The sequence below is a fragment of the Vanellus vanellus genome, assembly GCF_965231255.1.
Source record: "Vanellus vanellus genome assembly, chromosome: 6".
Classification (NCBI taxonomy): Eukaryota; Metazoa; Chordata; class Aves; order Charadriiformes; family Charadriidae; genus Vanellus; species Vanellus vanellus.
In genome coordinates, this window is record NC_138911.1 from 34,924,375 (window position 1) to 34,938,447 (window position 14,073).

Here is a 14,073-nt window from a genome sequence, read left to right on the forward strand (position 1 = left end):
CTGAACTGAAAGCTTTTATTAGCTGGTGGTTGCTTCACAGGTGGTGTAAAATAAAGTCCCACACAAATGAGGTGAACCCTTTCAAACCACATTAACTGTCTTTTCTTTAAGAAATCTCAGCAAGGAAGCCAAAGACTGAATGAACCATGGAAACCCAACTATGCTTTATGATTGCTGGAGCACACTAGCAAAAGTACAAGTTAGATTGCCACTGTTTGTTTTTACCTGACCCGTGGAAAATGCAGAAATTAATATACAAAACACAAACAGCATTTTTTTTTCTCTTGTACTAGGTTCTCAAGAAAATAATGCAACCAAGCAATATATTAAAATTTAAATATTTGGTTCTGATAGGATGTCCACTAGCAAAATACACTGGAAACGTTTATGTAAATTGTTGCTTTCCTTCCCTGGTCTTATGGCATTAAAATAGTATCTGTTTTGAACTCTCGAGTGAAAAACCTACATTACTGTTCTGATGGGATGCCAAGCAAATATCCAAGCAATTCTAGTCTACTGACCAAGAGAAAACTGTCATTATGAAATAAAATGTCTCCTTTAGAAGACAGACTCACTTCAATTATATGCAGTTGTACCCTAGTTGCTATATTTTTCCTAATTAAAAAAAAAAAGAAAAAAAGGCTCAAGAGGGAAAAAGTTCCTTATTTGAAAAGAAAACAAGACGAGTTAGAGCAAAGATACTTGGCCCAATACCCTGTTTGAGATATTACCTGTCCCAGACAATAAAACATAATCCAGCAGAACCCCAATTCATGTTACTGATTTGAAACTCTCTTCAAAAATAATATAGTTAGTTTTGTTTTGAAAAATGGGAAATAAGAAAAAATAAATGCTGATAATATCACATAATGACATGGAACTAGGACATTAAGAAAAATGCTACATACCACAGAAACTTGGGGAAAAGCTGTAAGTGACAGCAATATGCGTTCCCCTTCAAGGAAAAAGTTTTTCTTCTAATACTTACCAATGTGGGTATTGTGGCTGCTCAAGTTGTGGTGACGGTTTAGAATTCAGTCAGAAATGAGATGTTACAGGTGCATATAACTGACATTATTTACTCTTTCTTTCTTTCTTCAAAATATACAGAGGAATATAGATGTAATGTGTACCTTGCGAGCAATTAAATTATAAAGGCTTGAAAATATAAATTACAAGGAGATAACCTAAGGCCAACTGTTGTTTTACATCCACAGCACAGTTAATACACATGATAACATGTTTTCTATAGGAACCTTGCAGAATGCAACTTGGATGTTTCTCAAGGGATGAATCAGAGTGATATGAGTATTGTACAAACTGTACTACATCTGTTCTGGGAATTAAATAGGGTATTACCAAGAAGGTACAGGACAGCAGGAATAAAAATCCATTTTTTAAAATGCCACGAAAATTAATTCAGGTGTGTCATATCTCTCTCTGGTCAATTCCTGTACGATGTTCTAGTAGCTGACTGATAAACTAGCATTTCAGAAAACGGCATGGATTATACACTCCTTGTTTTTCAGAAACTCAGCTAGACACAAGAATCACATCATAGATGAACACTTGACTTGTAGCTAGGAAAGATTAGAATGAAAGGTGTGCGTGTAAGCATTCTAAAGCAAAAGTTTGTATGCTTCTATCCCCATTGAACACTTGTGCGATCTAGAAATGAGTTATTTGATTTTTATATTACCCGTTTGTAAAATGAAAACAATACTTCCTTCTAAGCAAAACAGAGGACTAATAAAAAGAACCTGAACAGTGAAATCGAAAAAAACCCTTTATGCCTCAGGTTGTATGATTTTTTTTTTTTTTAATACCACAACACAAGCTGAATGAGTGGATTATGAGATGAGGCAGGAGCAACACTAAGTAGCTACTGGCAAAATGTTACCTGAAAGATGTGTCGGTTTTCGAACATTCTGAAGGAAGAGAATGAAGATATTCCGTGTGAGGAAGCAAGAAAGGTGTTGTGTAGGGAACGTTCCAGGAAACTGGCAGGGTATAATGCACTGACAGTTAAGATAAATGCATTATATTTATATCCCTTTCTTATTCACAAGGGAATAATAGCAAGAGTTAAAAGCTAAAGATTAGTCACAGGTGTTCCTATCCTGGTATCTAAAGAACAACGTCGAACTACAATGGGAGTAGAATGAGATAGGAAGCCAGTGGAAGAAAACTTAGGATGCAGGGAAATCAGAACCAAACAGTGAGCAAAAAGGAGTGCTCAAATATGCTTGTTAGAAGATGAATGAAAGGCTTGGGTACCAAAGAACAGGCACTTACTGTTTTCTAAGCAGAAGTCTCGCGTCTGGTTTCATTATTATTCCTCTACCTTCCAACAGAGCCACGAGTTTTTTTTTCTTGCTTTTACTCTTCTGATTCTCTCCCCCATCGCAGCTTGGGGGAGCGAGTGAGCAGCTGCTTGGTCCTAGCTGCTGGGCTGGGATTAAACCACGACACCCTTTCTGATAGTATACCCTGTTCTTGCTACTCTAAAGTTTCCCTGCTTACTGCTTCTGACAAAAAACCTGGAATTTTGTACGACCTAAGGCTTTCAGAAATGTATTTTCACATCCACATTCACCAAAAAGCCAAACATCTACCAGACTTTTTTCCCCAAATCCTGGCTAATATATACATAGTTCATAATGACAAAGCCTTTTTGATATGATCAAATTACTTAATTCTGAAACTGAATAAATGCAACACTAGCAATGGAAACTCTGTATAACATTGGTTTAAAAAGACGTTAAATTCCTTAATGGAATCATGTTAATCGAAAGCATGAGATTATACTACACAGCATCCAAATCAAGTTCAGATTATTTGCTGTACACATAAAATAAACGATGAAATCTTACAAAGATGGATAATGCTTTTTCTGACCCTTAGCAATGTTGTTCCAATTGACCACTGCTGCAGAGACCAACGATGAACGGTGAGTAAATAAAACTATTAATATTACTTGTGGAACACCACATCACTGTGTCTGCAAATACATGTTTTTGCATTTGTCATGTGTTATCCCACATATCCCTGACAACTGCATCAACAAACATTTTCTGTTTTCTTCGACAAAAATAGTCCCTGTTAGTTTCTAGCCATGGCTTCTTGTCATTGCACCTAACTAAAAGTTCCCTTGGCTCATAACCTAGTTGCCTTAGGGGATATGAAGGTGTGAAAGTCCTCTACTGAATCCTAAATCGTGAAACTTGCCTGCATCATATTTGTCAATGTGACCACACATACTGTTAATAAATGTTTATGAAGTTGTTCCTTTTTAAAGCAGATTTTGGCTATGAAACAGTGACATTCACAAGTTTATACATGCTATGAGAAAAGAAGACCTCTCTTGTTTTTGCCATTACTTCCTTCCAGTTACTGTTTCAACTCAAAATGCAGGTCATCATATTAAGAAAGGAATGACCAGATTTGGAAATCTAGAGCAAAGCTGCGCACATGATGCTTCTTCTTTGGACCACTTCCTTCAGCAGAATTCCACAATATACTCCAAATCTGTTTGTTTTTTTTTTTTTTTTTTCCACCCAAGGGCCGTTCAACTGACCAAGGCAAAATATGGAAGAAGAACAATAGGATAAACCCCCCTCCAATCCAATGTAGCTTGAAAAGATGTCCTATGAGTCAATGAAAAGATAGATGGATGTATAAAAACATTAAAATGATCTTAAAGATAAATGCATTGAGAAGACAAAAACATTAAAAACTTAGAGAAGAGAAACTCAATATGAATCATAATATATTCAAAGAGCCCCCACATAAAGGGGCTTTGAAAGAATACAACATATCAAGTACAAGGATATCTAGGAGCCATCAGCAAGCAATTTGTTACCAAAAGCTTGGAGATTCCTCAAGTTGATTTAGTGCATTCAACTAGAGAAGATGGGGGGCCAGTTGATGAAGAGAAACTATAAAAGCTATACTATACATATTATCACACCATTCTGTTCCAAAAAAATGTTCCTGAAATCTCAAAATAAATTCTCACACAGTTCACATTAACAGAGAAATGTATCTCAAAAGTATAACCCAACTGGCAATGACTTTACACCAGTTGGCCTGGAACAAAAACATTTATGTATTGGCCAGATCACATAAGGGAAGTAAATCCAAAGGAGATGAAATCTTACAAAGATGGAAAATGCTTTTTCTGACCCTTAGCAATGTTTGTCAAAGTTCACGGTATACAACAAACTGGAGGTAAGTGAAGGACAGTGACATCCAGAAAAAAAGGAATGAACTGTAAATATTCTGTGGCTGGCAAGAAGTCATTTTAATTAGTGAAGCAATTACATACTGCTTGGCAATAAATTTGACGCTGGGGACTGTGACTGCCAACATCCAAATATTATATAATACAATACTGATATGGGTAATATTTTTTACAACCTTTACTTGCCTGATCATCAGTGGAAAATTCTGATACAGAAATCTGAAATTCAACTACAATTCTTTCCTCTAATAAGAACCATGCTCTACATCAAGTGAGCAGTTTCTATTGCTAACAAAGAGCTTAATATATTTTTAATATTGCAGCAAATCAATTTCTTTTAAGTTAAAAAATGCATGATGTATAACTTTTACATTCATGCATGAAAAATAAGCTTGCACTTGAAAGTATTTTCACTTTTGCAGTTTTAGGCCAGACAAACACCAATTAAATGGGGCTTCCTAAATAAATGAGGAGTATTTTCAAACAAAGGGAATACAAGCTCCTGTAACAAAGACATATGTTCTCAACCAATAAGCATATTCATGCCTATGCATTATACTGCAGTATGGCATAAATGTTTTATTAGGGTTGCTGCACTTCTTGAAAATGGTAAACCTACAAAAGCATAATGTACGTGAATGCTAATGAATGCCAATAAAACATCATTATCATACCATCATACATTTTGTTCACACTACCCTTTTTTTTTTTTTTTTTTTTTTTTTAAATAGGCACTACTACTCACACTGTTCCATGTGCAGATGAGGGAATAAACACTGTGCAGGTGGATCAATCAGTGGTAAAAAGTACTGCAGTTTTCTTGCAGTTTTGGAGTTTAGTACATGAATATCAATGCTCTGTTAACACACACAATGACAAAGATAATGTAACCATGTCCTTATACGTGAGAATTTGTAACACACTGGTTATTTTACACCAACATGTGGCAGCCTAGTTCAAAAATATCTGTCAGCTTCAATAAAATTTAATGGTCAGAAATCAGATCTAAAAGTTGGTAGGTAAAATGCACAGCCAGGGCAAAGCAGAGTACAATAAATACAAACATTACATATTATGCTTAGTAACAATGTCCTAAATCTCATATAAACTGGAGGTCTGGGCATATGAGAGTTGGGTCCTTACTTTCACTATGCATTTAACAAAACACACAGGCTTTATGTTGCTCAAGACATGAAGACATTATAATGATGAGCAGCAAAACCAAATGGCTACTTCTGGCACAGGCATGTCCAGCCCAACAGGGATGGTATGGAAATCACACAAAGGGCTCCTACTGATTGTAAAGAATGATGTTGATCAGAAGGCTTAGTTAGCCTGCACAGACCTGTGTGCTACCAAGACCAGACTGCTGCAAGCAAACTGACTGAGAATAAGTTCAAATACTTTATGGTTCATTTTATTATATAAGGGACAGGTATGCACAAACATATTTGGACCAAGCATTACAGTAAGGTTTCCATACCCAGCATGTCCCAGAGCTTTCAGTCACACAACTCTCATGTCACACAGTTGAAGTTCCCCAAACCCTTCTACCCACACGGCTACCTTTGTCCCAGCTCTGCCTGACCATAGTCTTTTCTTTTCTAATAAAGCTATTGCTGCCTCTGCCTCCAAACTACTTCCTACTCTTCTCCAAACCACTCTGTCCTGGTTTCAGCTGGGATAGAGTTAATATTCTTTCTAGTGGTTGCTGTGTTTCAGATTTGGTATGAAAGGAATGTCAATAATGCATATTGTTTTAGTTATTGCTAGGTGATGTTTATACTATACAAGGACTTTTTTCAGCTTCCCATAGAAGCTGAGAAGGAGCATAAAACAACAGAATAGCCAATGGAATATTCTGTACCATAGACATCATGCTCGGTATACAAATGGGAGTTGGCCAGGGGGTGGGAAATCCACGATCACTGCTCAGAACAGGCTGGGCAACTAATTCACCAGGCAGTGAGAGTGACTTGAGTTGTACTACATTATCCTGTGTATTATTTTACCATTATTGTTATTATTATTTTCCTTTTTCTGTTACTGTTCTACTAAACGGTCTCTAACTCAACCGACAAGTTTTTTTTTTCCCCTTTCCTTTCCCCTTCTTTTCTGCCTCTTCTCCCTGCCCTTCTAGGGGTAGAAGGGGGAGAACTGCACAAGCGGCTCTGTGGTCCTGGCTGCCGGCTGGGGTTAAACCACGACACACTCTCTGGTTAAACCAGCCTCATCACTTAAGAGCCACAAATACTGCTTTGCTCTATACCAGACCTCTACCACTCAACCTTTAAATCTGATTTCTCCTCAATTCAATACTTTCAATCCTCTCATTTCAGCCCGGCTTTGAACATTTTTTCACTGGCTGCTGGTGCATTTTGCTCCCCACCTGTGCCTCATTTATTCTCTCTCATTTATTATTTAAGCAGAATTTGGACCTCATGCTCCTGGTAGAGCTTTTAAAAAACAAAAACCTGTCACATGTATCAGAAATCTGTCTTGGCAAGCAGCAAAGAAGTTCATATTTAAGGAAAAAATAAAAACATGGTAGGACCTAGGTGGTGAAGTTTTGAATTTTTTGCATATACCTTTCCCAAGTTGACAATTCAGTTGTGAATGCGTTGCTCTTTTGCCTTGTTGTCCTGAGCTGAACTGAAGTTCTAAAAGCTGCAACAAAATATAGGGCTGTTCATATTTCAGTGGAGGATAGTGTCCTTTAAACACTTTTAGACACTAAGCTATCTCCTATCAGAGATATCTCGGTGGCCACAGTGAAAGCTGTCGCCTCAATGTCCCACTGATGGTGGGACAGGTAGGTTATAAAGCAAACCAGCTAAGAGATTTGCTCTCTTTCAGCACTTTTAGCAGCAAAGTTAAGGGAGAGATGTTTGCGTAAGGGCTCAGTGTAACAAGGAAGATTGCATCTTTCTGAAAACAGATGGGCCAGTGGGACTTTAAAGGGAAGAGTAAATGTCTTTGAGAACAAGTGCATTTAAGGTTTGTTCTCAAATATTTGTAATATCCTGTACTTTATCTTTGTGACTAGGCAGGGCTGTGTTTGGAAAACCTGTGTAAAGCTTCTTGTCACATGTATTTCCTCACATCTATGCATCCTGAAGAGTTCAACTGTGAAAAAGAAGCAGAAGGGTCAGTAAGGATACTGGGAAAGGGTGTATCCAATAAAGTTATAGGAAATATATAATTAAAGCAGTCAGATGATAACCTCAGAAGACGAAGATAAGGTGGAAAGACCCAAGATTCAATTCATTCTGCAGAAGCTTAAAACAATATGACCTTTAAGTGGCTAGATACTAACAATAACATGGGAAGTGGCCAAGGTCAATCTTTGTCCGCACTGATGGTGCTGTTGAATGAAACCATTGTCCAAGGAGGCTGCCTGTGAACTTCATAAAGCAAACAAAAGTGTTGCAAAGAACTGCCATGCCAATGCATAGAACTCTTTGCTCAAAGGCGTTCCTCATATTTTGAAAAACTATTCTGAAAAGAAAAAAAGCAGTCTTAATAAATAAACTGTAATGAATCGTGCAAATTTGAGAGATCGCCAACAGCTGGTTTAAAATCTTGCCAGACTTGTTACTGGGTTTTATGGGATGATTTCTACTGTAGGGCATTCAAGTGGGAGGCCCGGTTTCCAACATAGTCATGGGAGAGAAATATGTTTCAAATGCAAGCACTTTGAGGTGAATTTCTCACCTTAAGGATCCCTAATTTGTCATAGATTTTTCCCATAAATACATTCCTACAGTCGCTACTATTGCTGGTTTAAATAAAAAGCTCTTTACTGAAATATATGATGGTTTCAGTAAATGCAAATATCAATAAATGCCTACAGAAATTCTTGTGCAAGAATATGCAATACTACTGTGAAAGTGATCAGACATAGATAAATAACCGCTTCCTTTTCTTCCAAACAAGCAAATACATTGTTGAAGCCTAATAGAAGAAATCTAATTCTACCCCATTCATAAATGCACCTTTTAAAGAGATAATCTGTATTTTGCCTTTTAAAATGAAATCGAAGTGGTAAGCAAAATAGAAGAAATGCATTTCAGATACTGAAGATAAATTTTGAGTGTAATAAATATGGGGATTCATTTGAATTGTTGTCATTACTACTAATCATCTGAACATATTCTAACACCTAATCTTGAGGCATCTGCGCATGGCATAATATCTTCATGGTCACACAATTTTGAACTCATGTTTTAATACGTCATCAGATTTTTTCATGATTTGCAGGCTACAGTTCATTAATTTTACAAAGGCAGAAATGTAGAAAAAAAAATACTATTTTCTTACACAATCTCTTCACAGAACAAACAAAACTAGTTAAACTGATTGCTGATGTTCAATATGGGGTGATTCCCTGGAGCACTACAGTGCCTTCTCCCTTTTCCTGTTGTACGTAGAAAATTAAAACAAGGAGAACAACCTATGATTAATATTTTACTAAACAAAAAGTGGCACAACTAAGTAAGAATTTTCTCAAACACAGTCAATGCACTTGGCACATACTAAACTCTCCTTGCAGGTCCAGAATACGGAGTTGGATAAGCATTGACCTAAGCCTTACATTACAAAATAAAGGGCTTCTAACATACATTGTGAGAAAGGAGGTAATCAGAGGGGTAAGCAGACAAAGAAGTTGAATTTAACAGGATGAACTGTATTAACAAATTCAGAAGGGCTGTTTATGAGAAGGCTGGACAAAAGATTGACAACTGTTTTTTTGATTTTAAAAAACATTACCTTTTCCATCCCTTTTGTTTTCTCATTTCCTAGTACTGTTTGATGATGTTTAGTGATTGTTACAATTTAACAGATCTATTTAATGGAATGGACTCGGTATGTTAAGGATTATAATGATGTTTTCCAACGTGTCTGGATAAATAGGGCTTCCCTCCTCTCATTGCTTAATGACTACTGTTCATTTGAGGTACTCTGAACAGTCATGCATTGCACTTTTAGAACAGGTAGAGTGGAACCACACCAAAAGAGCAAGTAAAGCAGCATTGACATAGTGCACACATACTCCTCTGGTATGGTTGCACAGTACCTAGGCTCAGCTGTGATAAGAGACTATGCATACACACATATGTACAGATTTTTTTTTTTTTTTTTTTCAAAATCACCCTGAGGAACAGAGAGGCACAGAATGAGGATTACACACCAATAAGTGTGAGTGAGAGCATTAGGCCCCATACTAAGTAGGATGAGTGTTCTCCTTTTCCAGCCAGAAAATAATGCAAGGGAACTTGGCAGAAGAATACTAAAAAGAAAGCATCTTGTACCTTCTTCTCAAAAGCTTTGGGGGTTGCTAAAAATAGCTACGGTTTAAAAACTTGGGTAATCGCTATGATGCAAGAATCTACTTAATGAACGAAACTCTCAAATTCTGATAGCAATTGCTCAGGCTAAGTCCTAAAAGACAACATCTTGTCTCTTCTTTCTTGGAAAGACAAACGGACGAATTACTATATTCACATTTGACGCATCGCTGTGCTGACCTACAAATGCAAGGGTAACATGATTCTGAGAACTAGCTTTTTGTAAAAGAGAAAGCCTATCTGCTTGGGCAAAAAAGATACCAGAAACAAGACTTTGATATAAAAGAGTTGTTATAAAAAATTCTCAAAATTGAGATAAAGTCTATGTCTCCTACATCTTGTAGAAGGTATCTTATAAGCCCCATGCAAAACCACGCACATTCCAGAGTGTCTATATGAGCTTTGCATTCAGGCTCAATCTGTTTTTTAGATAACTAATTTCTTGGATAGTTGTTTTTGTTATCACATCAAACCAATAATGACTTCACAGTTTTATACTATAATGAAATTGCTTAATTGCTTGACTAAATGACGATAGATTTGCTCTCAGATGAGAAGTCTTTTTAATATGGATGCCACAAATCCAAAGTGAACAGGTACTCAATCCAAATAAGACTGATCTTGAAAAATATACTTTTCTGCATCATCGGACAACGGTTTTATCTACCAAGGGAGACCACCTTTCACCAGCCTTTTGCAAAAGTACCATTCTAACTGAAGATACTTTGACAGACAGCCAAAATAAATTCTTGAAATACTTTGGCTCTGTTTTCTTGAGTGGAGAAGAACAAAAAAACATGCCAAGAAGGCTACTAGGTCTAGACAGAGAGCCTTGCAGACATGAAAATAAAAGACAGTATTTTGCATAAGAAATTGTTAAGTATAAAATGGAATTAAAGGAGTTTAAAACTAGGAGTAAAAGATTCCTTAAACATACAAACAGAGAAAGGTAAAGTAGAAATGCTATCATTTGAGGCTGGGAAGATATCAATGGTAAACTAGGCAATGAAAAATAATACCTTGCCTGAATTTTGGTTAAGGATAATAATACACGCTATAGGAACAAAGGCATAGTAATCAATAAGAATTAGTATACAGCTGTATGACTTTTGATGAGGCAACAGCTCTTATAAACAGATGAAATGTACAGGATGTATAGAAGCAAAAATAGAACTGTTGGGAGGGCAAGGAAATTGCTAGTTGGAAGTAACAATATATTTTGTTGAAAGAGGAACAGGTGGAAGAGAAGTTATGAATACAGGTTGCAGATGAGTGATGTAGAAACTGACCACATCTAGTGTTTTCAATGACTATTTTGACACAAAAGTTAGGAGTGCTCTCAGGTAAATATGTGAGGCATCATCATTACAGAATATTGAAGTAATCTCATCAGCAGGTATTTGATAACATTGAAGATTGCTGTAAAAGAAATGGAGTGAAATTGTACACAAAATTCTGAACTAACGAGCATCTTTGCTACCCGGGCAAGCACATAACAGTTGGAAAATAGACAGAGGTTATAAATCCATTGTACACAGCACCAGTAAAATCTCATATAAGCAGAAACACAGTTTTGATCACTCCAAGGAAGGTGAAATCTACAACAAATGCAGGAAAAGAGTTTTGAAGGAGTCTTTTTTACATGGATGACAATGAAGGTGTTTGACTTAGTTAATTCATAAAAATGGAATCAGAAAGTCTCGATGCCTCCCCTTTATAAGTCTATCTGAGGAAAGAATACATGATCAAGAAAAGATTGGCCTTATTTAAGTTAAAAGGCCAACAGTGGCACAAAGGCAACCAAGTGGAGACTAACCAATGAGAGAGTGAGATTCTAAAACAAGGATGGAGACAGCCACACAGACGGGAAAACTTTTTTATTTTGCCAATCTCAGATGGTATTATACATTACAAAATTATATAATACTAGATATTGCCCAAAATAGGAGGTAAGATTCATAGAATCAGGAGGTGCCTTTTACTTTTAACTCCCTTACCTCCTAAAAACCTTTTCAAAGGTGAAACTGGACTTCAGGGACCACTAGTACACTCGCTAAAGAACCTAAAACTTGAAGGCAATTCCATATTTACATTATCCATGCGAAAAGCAATGTCTGTGCTTTAGATTCTTGCTTCTCTCTCACATCTTGCATCAGGTAGATACTACCTACTTCTGCGATGGAACCAGTGAACATTTACTCCAGTGAATTTTTACTGCAGATGATACATTAATCACGGGAACATGCATGCCTTGAAATAGTTTTCCTGGTCTAAATTTCAGTTTTAGCTTCTGTGAACACATAACTGCTTGCTGCTGCTAGACTACCACCACTTTTTACAGCACTTTGGGTTGCATATGTACATGGAAATGGAACATTATTATACTGCATATCTGTAGAAGCATGATATGATATCAGGATGTGACGTGCAAGTAGCTTCAATAGCAAGCTAATATAGGCTTCTGCACAACAATACTCCTTGAATAACAGATACGTTAGGAGTGGGAGAGAAAAAAATGGAAATGTATGGATGTGGAAGCACCAGAAAGCATAGCAGAAGGCACATAAGAAAAACCTGTTGATGGCATGCAAATTAGTAGTTCATTTAGTTCACAGAACTTCATGCAGCTTCTGAGGATACCCAATCAGTAAAACCAGACAACCTAAAATGATTTACAGAGCAAAACAAAGAGTTGAGCCACAAGAGAGGTGACATTGGAATGAACAGCAAGCAAATCTTATTAATTCAAGAGGTAGAACCAGATGGAGGTACAAATATCCCCTTAACTGTCAGCTCCTAAAGAGTATAAAAGGCACATCCAAACACTGCCTTAATGGATACCAGCGTAAGAAGAAACCTAGAGAAGTTGTGGAGGACCTGATAGTTGTGGAGGACTTGATAGTATACATCATTTCAAGAAATCCTGACCAGACCAGGTGGATACCTATATACAGATGTCTGAATGCTGGACAGACTACTGAATGGATGTATCTTTGTGCTCTTGCGTATGTAGATATGAAAGTGTGACTGAAATCCTTTTGGTTTTAAAATAACATCACCTACCTCTTCTATAATATCTGGCATTGAATTTTGCCACACAGTCGCTACATTATTTATTATTTAAGGAAGAAACAACTAGAAGAAAGAGGAACGTTGTCTATCCTTGCAAGTACATTTTTGAAATTTCTGATCCTTTTATCAAAAAAAGATTACAGCAATAAACGATGAGGATTATTTATTATGTCAATAGTCAGAGAAGGAACAGAAGCAAGCCTGCACATACCTGAGCTGTTGATTAAGATCAGGTTAATGTATGAATGGCTGAAATTACGGATTAGCAGTGACTGAGATGTTAAAAAAGAGGAGCAGAGGAAAACCAAATTCCTACAAACAGAACATATGGCTGTATCAAAATTCAGCGCACAGATGCACAGTTTTACTCTTGAAACCATATTGCAGGAAGAAACAAAAATAAATAAGTTGGCACAGGTAATAAGAACTAATATTCCGAATGAAAAGCGAATGAATGGAGATGGGAAGTCAATATTGCTCCAAGAGGCCAGCTCCAGCAAGACACCAAAACAATCACCAGGCAGCAACAGCAAGCATCGGTGACTAGAGCAGAACTAGATATATTGAAAATGGAGCCAGTAAGTATTTCTGAAGAGGTGAACTCCCAGTAATTTCTAAAATAAGAAACTGAATGAAAGACAGATGTAACTACATTGCTGTTTGGAAAGAACCAAACTAAAACAAACGTCAAAACCCTCATCTTGTGATACATTAGAATTCAAACCAGAGATTTATTTTGGATAGGAACTGAAAAGGTGTGTGTAGGGAAACTAATGTGAGAATAATGCACATCTTTTCCTTTTCTTAAAGTAACGCCAAACTGAAGTTATTAGAATTTGAAAAACACACAGACTGAGAAGCTTATTTCTGACATGTTTGAAAGTTTCACTAGACTCGGGAAAAGAATGGAATTCTGTAGCTTAATAAAATACCAACAGGTTACTAAGAAAGAGAAATGTAGGGAAATTGTGGACATTAGCGCTTCTTCATATGATTCAGTATAGAAGAGGTCTGGAAAAGTAGCTGATTCTGTGAATTCGATATTTGTTCTGTATGGTCTGGATTGGTATAGGTAGACAATTCACAACTACTCTAACATCCTTCTTTAGCCCAGCTATTAACAGTTCTTGGGCATGAGACAAGGAAGGGAACTGGATTTTGGCACTGCTATACTATGCAATACAGGCTCCAGTTACCAGTGAATAAGGTGCTACTTGAAAAACAGATATTCAATAAATAAAGCTAAGTCAGATAAGTACCTCTACTGAAATTCAATGTTCAGCTTAAACTTGATGACACAAGTCTTTATTCTGCCTCTCCAGAGACCTGTTGATGAGTCTATTTTGCTTTGATTATTTATGATGTATTTGTGGTTTTTTTTTCCCCCGATATCCCAAGCATACCAAGCTG

The 14,073-nt window shown here is 36.7% G+C and overlaps 1 protein-coding gene across 2 annotated transcripts in view; it reads right to left on the reverse strand.

Annotated features, from left to right (window-relative positions):
• The window catches only part of GPHN (gephyrin), a gene marked incomplete at its 5' end in the record, with an annotated part of 319,581 nt that overhangs the window by 82,692 nt on the left and 222,816 nt on the right, over positions 1-14,073 (reverse strand). The gene's annotated exons all lie outside the window — the stretch shown is intronic.